This window comes from Callorhinus ursinus, unplaced genomic scaffold, assembly GCF_003265705.2.
Source record: "Callorhinus ursinus isolate GAN/ISIS: 27379988/994484 unplaced genomic scaffold, GSC_fseal_2.0 scaffold108, whole genome shotgun sequence".
Classification (NCBI taxonomy): domain Eukaryota; kingdom Metazoa; phylum Chordata; class Mammalia; order Carnivora; family Otariidae; genus Callorhinus; species Callorhinus ursinus.
Genome location: NW_027397170.1, coordinates 1,095,002 through 1,101,006, shown reverse-complemented (window position 1 = coordinate 1,101,006; position 6,005 = coordinate 1,095,002). Strand labels below are relative to the sequence as shown.

At 46.8% G+C, this 6,005-nt stretch overlaps 1 long non-coding RNA gene across 1 annotated transcript; it reads right to left on the bottom strand.

Moving 5' to 3' along the window:
• Positions 1–3,510: 3,510 nt before the first annotated feature.
• LOC141371847 (uncharacterized) lies at positions 3,511–5,751 on the bottom strand. The gene is made up of 3 exons (XR_012377117.1): positions 5,303–5,751; positions 4,872–4,981; positions 3,511–3,756 (listed from the first exon to the last, which is right to left on the bottom strand). It is a non-coding gene; the product is annotated as an uncharacterized lncRNA (long non-coding RNA).
• Positions 5,752–6,005: the final 254 nt, after the last annotated feature.

Genomic DNA, 6,005 nt, shown 5'->3' with positions numbered 1-6,005 from the left:
TATTTCGATCTGCTGGTAAAGTAAATTTTAGTTAATAAATAAGACAGTTTAAAATCCACCAGATCTTTTTCCAATTCGAAATTTGTTGGATCACACTATTATAAATATTATGGTATATGTTATAAATTCTTTTCAAGAGAATTTTCTCATAAAAGTAATGCGTTCTCAGGGCATCTGGCTGTCTCAGTCGGTGGAGCTGTGCGATTCCTGATCTCAGGGTCATGAGTTCGAGCCCCTTTTTGGGTATAGAGATTACTTAAAAATAAAATCTTTTTTTTTAAGATTTTTTAATTTATTTATTTGACAGAGAGAGACACAGTGAAAAAGGGAACACAAGCAGGGGGAGTGGGAGAGGGAGAAGCAGGCTTCCCGCAGAACAGGGAGCCTGATGCGGGGCTCGATCCCAGGACCCTGGGATCATGACCTGAGCCAAAGGCAGATGCTTAACGACTGAGTCCCCCAGGCGCCCCTTAAAAATAAAATCTTAAAAAAAAAAAAAAAAGGCAATGCGTTCTCACTGAAGAAAAATAGAAACAGTTGAAAAATTGTGAGGCGAACATGATAACCACTACACTACGGAAACCGGCCGAAACAGCTGAAAAATTGTAAAATGAAATAAAAAATAATTAAGAATTACCTAACAACCCAGACATCTATTGGTAACCATTGCTGTGCATTTTCTTGTGGCATTCTTTCTGTGCTCCATTTAATACTTTTTCGTATTTAATTCAGGCTGCAGGGGGAAGGTGAGTATGGCTATTAAAGTGAGTCATAAGATGGTGGAGAGAGTCCTGCACTGTTGGTACGATGAGGTGTCTCGATTACGGTGCTGGTTACAGGAAGGTAGACATGTGGTAAAATTGCACAGAGCTGCACACGCAAGTGAGTGAACTATATACAGCATCCTATGCAGGCATAGGCTCTGCGGGTCGTAGCAGCATCAATTTCCTGATTTTGATACCGTACTACAGTTACAGAAGTTAATATGGGGGATGGGTGAAGGGTGCAGGAGACCTCCTGTACATTGCCTCGCACTTTCCTGTAAATCTATCATTATTTCAAAAAAGAAAATCAATCTGTAGCTAGAGCCTTACGCCCTACATTTCCCCTTTATATGTATTATATTATATATGTGATATATATCTTTTTTCATTTTTAACAGAAAGAGAAGGTCCAAGTTTCATATCCACATGTCTTGATTGTTCTCAAGAATGAACCAAAAAAGCTCTCTTGATATATTTGAGTTAACTGTTAAGAAGAGGGTACATATTTTATTATTTTTAAGAATTTTTTAAATTTATTTTTAAGATATTTATTTGAGAGAGAGAGAGAGAGAAACAGAGAAAGCAAGTGAGAGCATGAGTTGGGGGAGAGGGAGAGAGAGAGAGAAGCACACTCCCTCCTGAGCAGGGAATCCAACACAGGGCTCAATCCCAGGACCCCGGGATCATGACCTGAGCCAAAGGCAGCCGCTTCACTGACTGAGCCACCCAGGTGCCCCTTAAAAATTTTTTTTCAGGGTACATATTTTTTTAAAGATTTTATTTATTTATTTGAGAGAGAGCATGAGAAGCGGAAGGGTCAGAGGGAGAAGCAGACTCCCCGCCGAGCAAGAAGCCCGATGCGAGACTTGATCCAAAGACTCTGGGATCATGACCTGAACTGAAGGCAGACACTTAACCAACTGAGCCACCCAGACGCCCCGAGGGTACATATTTTCAAATCTATGATTTGTTGGAACTTAATTCTTGCCAGATTGCCCGAACATTCTATGGAACACATGGGGTTGTATTGAGAGTATTATAAAAGGAAATTACACAACTAAAATACAATGATAAAACTAACAAAATAACGTGAAATTATGCATGTGGTGGACTGGGAACAGAAAGGGGATTGTCGTGGTTGAACATGGCAGGAGGCCCCGGGGGTGCCCGGTCAGGAATGATCTGTGAGGGCTTTGGGGGAGGAAGAAAGTGGGGCAGTCTGCTGAGCAGAGCTGGTCTGGGGCAGCTCAGGGCAGGGCAGGGCAGGCCATGGTACCTGGGAACAAAATGTTAAAAAGCAGGCCCTCTGCACAGGCAGCAGTATCTAAGAATCCACCTTTATTATTTTTAAAGATTTTACTTATCTTTTTGAGAGGGAGAGAGAGAGAGAGAGAGAGAGCATGAGCAGGGGGGAGGGACAAGGAGAGAGGGAGAAGCAGGCTCCCCACTGAACAGGGAGTGGGGCTCCATCCCAGGACCCTGGGATCATGACCTGGGCCGAAGGCAGACACTTAACTGCTTAACCCACTGAGCCACCCAGGGGCCCCTAAGAATCCACCTTTAGGAAGGAGCGGCAAAATGTAGGCTAGAGTTCTGATATCAGATTCTGCTAAATACCAGTTTGCAGAAAGAGTTGGGGAACAGGAGGGAATAGAACGCAGGGGTGGGGGCAGGGGTATGGTGTCATTTTGGGTGAAAAGTCCAGAAAGGGCAGGCGGGTGGCTGTAGCTTCCCAGCTGGCCTTCAGGGGTTCCCCTTTGCTCGGAGAATAAAGTCCAAACTCTATGGCATAAAAGGCTCTGCATGACCTGTCTGGTCTTGGAATATCAACCTGACCTTGTCTCCTGCTGCTTCCCCAAATGCACCTTCTGGGCCTTTGCAGTTTCCAGAACCCACTGTCCAGTTTCTAGGCCTCCTGGCGCCCTCAGGTCCTTTTCCCTTTGCCTACCATGCTTTTCCCTCTGGATGTCAACACATTAAATGCTCCCCTGCACACAAGGCCCCGTCGGTTTCTCTCTGGGAAGCCTTCTGTCATACCTGGGTTGGGCCATGACCCCTTTTCTCTGCCTTTGGCCTTCCCTCGGCCCCAAGTGGGCTGTGGTGACCTCATTTGCCTGGTGTGAGCTTTCCCTCCCCAGCTGACAGGAAGGGGGTGGCTGAGCCGCAGAAGAGAAGTAAACTCCATCTCATGCTTCCCTGCCCGCAAGGACCTTAGCACGTGCTATAGCCCCTCAACCTTCTCGTATGTCTCCACTTGGAAAGCTTTCCTCAGAATTCAAGACCCTGAAGGATGATCGTTCCTCTGTGTGACTCCCACACTGGCCTCCCATAGTCTTTCATTCTTGCTAACACTCAGTAAATATTTACTGAGCACACACTGTTGCGATCCTGCTGATGTGTGCTTACCACCTTAACTGTCACTTTGCTGCACAGGTGTCTTGGGCTGTGAATTTCTTGACATTCAGGACCTTAGCTTACACACCTAAGAATCCCCAGTTCCTGGAAAGGGTTCAGGCCCACAGTAGGTCTTAATGTATTTGTTTTAAAAAGGGGTGCATGGGGTGCCTGGAGGGCTCCGTCGGTTGAGTGTGTCTGACTCTTGATCTCAGCTCAGGTCTTGATCTCAGGGTCGTGAGTTCAAGCCCTGCCCCACACCCAGCATGGAGCCTCGTTAAAAAATAAATGTAACTACAAATAAATACAAATTAAAAATGAATACGCTTTATTATAAAAGAAATTGGTTTCCAAGAAATTCCTAAATCCTTAAGGCTGGAAGGCACATTGAAGGTCATCTCATCCATCTCCTAGGACTCGACTGCTCCAGGCTAGTCATCATGCAGAACTTGCTTGCCTGAGTTCAGTGAAGGGGGACTTACAGTCCATGTGGCCTCTCATTTCACCTGAGGACAGCAGCAACCATGTGGATGTTCTTCCTGCTGCAGAGCTGCAACCTGCCCCTTCATAGTTCCCTCCACCAGGCCCATTCTTCTCCCTGGAGGGTCACGGTAGATGCCCTTCACTCCAGCAGTTGACAGCCCACCATATATGTGGCAGCTAATGCATCTCTTCCTAAGTTTTCTCTCTCTCCCTTTTTAAAGATTTTACTTGTTTGTTAGAGAGACAGAGAGAGAGGACAAGCAAGGGAAGCGGCAGGCAGAGGGAGAAGCAGGCTCCCCTCTGAGCAAGGAGCCCGATGCGGGACTCGATCCCAGCATCCTGGGATCATGACCTGTGCTGAAGGCAGACACTTAATTGACTGAGCCACCCAGACATCCCCCTGAGTTTTCTCTATCCAGGGGAGGAAAGACCATTGCCCGGCTGTGTGACCCTGAGCGTCAGTGTCCTTGTTTGTAAAAATCCGGATAAGACAGTACCTAACTATATAGTTGTTGTCAAAATTAAATGAGCTCATATATGTAAAGTGCTTAGAACAGTAGTTGGTGTATATTAAATGCTCAATAATGATTTCAATATTATTTTGTATAATATTTTACCTATAGCACTTAAAATTTTACAACGTATATTTTAAGACATTTAATTAAGAAAACAGAATAACAGGGGCACCTCAGTAGAGCATAAGACTCTTGATCTCAGGGTCATGAGTTCAAGCCCCATGTTGAGTGGGCAGCTTATGTAGTTAAAGAAAAAGGCAGAATAATAAAATATATGATCATGTGCGAAAATTATATTAATATATTATAGATATTCCATTTAAGTTAATTATATATTTCCTACCCCCAATAAAATTGGAAAACCCCTTATGTAGTGTTCATTATGAAGCTGGACGGACAACTTGGTCTCTATTTTTAATGAATGCTTGCTTAATTAATAAACAAAATTAACAACTGTCTACCGGACCTTAATTCAGCCCTGATCACTCATCTATACCGCGTCAAGATTTTCTCATCGTTCTCTGTGGTGTTCCTTCGTTTAGGTGACCAATCATCCCGGTTTTCTCAGGACTGAGGGAATGTGGAAATTTTAGTTAAAACCGAATCTGAGGGGTTCTTGAGACTTGGACCTTTCAGTGCTAAAACCAGGATAAGCTGGTCACCCTATTCATAATTCATAATGAATATTTGAAGGTTGGAGGGACGAACTGCCTACCTCTGGGGTCCATGGCCAGGGTCACTACTCCAGCAATGCCAGAGATACGAGGCAGGTATTTCCAGCTGGGTCTCACTTGGGTATTAGACCTTGATTGACAGAGCCTGCAGCTTTGCAAGAAACTCGATTTTACCAATTCACGCGGCAGCGATCAGGCCCTAGGGCATTTCGTTAAAACTTATAAATGATGGATTAGAAAATCAGAATGTCAATTTAAAATGTTCCCGTTACTTTCCTAGGGCAGCCCCTTACCTGCGCTGTGAGCTCCCGACCCACCCTTGTGCTCAAAAAGTGACAATCCTAAATTCCAGATTTGCTTATACCATTCTCTTTCTATTATAAAGTGCTTCCTGATACCAGATCTCTGTCCCTGGGTCACATCACACGGGTGTCCTGGGGATATTACCCTGAAATGGCTGATTTTCTCTTACTTGTTCAGTAGAGAGGTTCCTGTTCTGGGCGTGAGCAGTCCTTCTCGGCAGCTGCCCACGCCTCACATCCGGACAGTGACTTGGGCGGCTCACAGTCTCTCGGACCACGGATTGTTCCCCACCAGCACCACCTGCTGCCCTGATTCCCCGAGGCCCTCCTCCCTTTCCACCTGGCCTCCTCGCTGCCCTCTAGTTGACACGCTTCGAGGTTTACCGCTGGCCCAGAACTGGGAGGGCTGTGCTGGCACGGGGTGATGGGTGATCTGCAAATAGCCTTGGGGGCAGGGCCTGGCTTTGAAGCTGGCACCGAGGTGTGTCCATGCTGGTAGCGCCTGGCCCTGGGCAGTGGGAAAATGGAGGCGTCTTTGCAGATCCAGCGCCCCTTTCCCAGGAGGCCCACGTGTGCCGGGTGTTCCCTGCTCGGGGCTGGTGACTGGAGTACTTTTACTCTGGACTACCTGGTGCTTCCTCCCCCCTCCCCCCGCCCCAGGGGCTCCACATACTTTAACTGGGTCTGGCAAAGGAAGGCCCCGGGCCTGTGGCCACATCCGCCAGCACTCCTGACCGCCACTCAGCACCAGTCACTCACGCAGATACCCCAGGTGATGAGAGGTTGGTCATCAGGGGCAGAGGCGGTAAAGAGAGAGGAGCCGGGCAAGGAGCCCAGTGGTGCAGGGGCCAGAGGTGGAGCCCAGAAGGCACC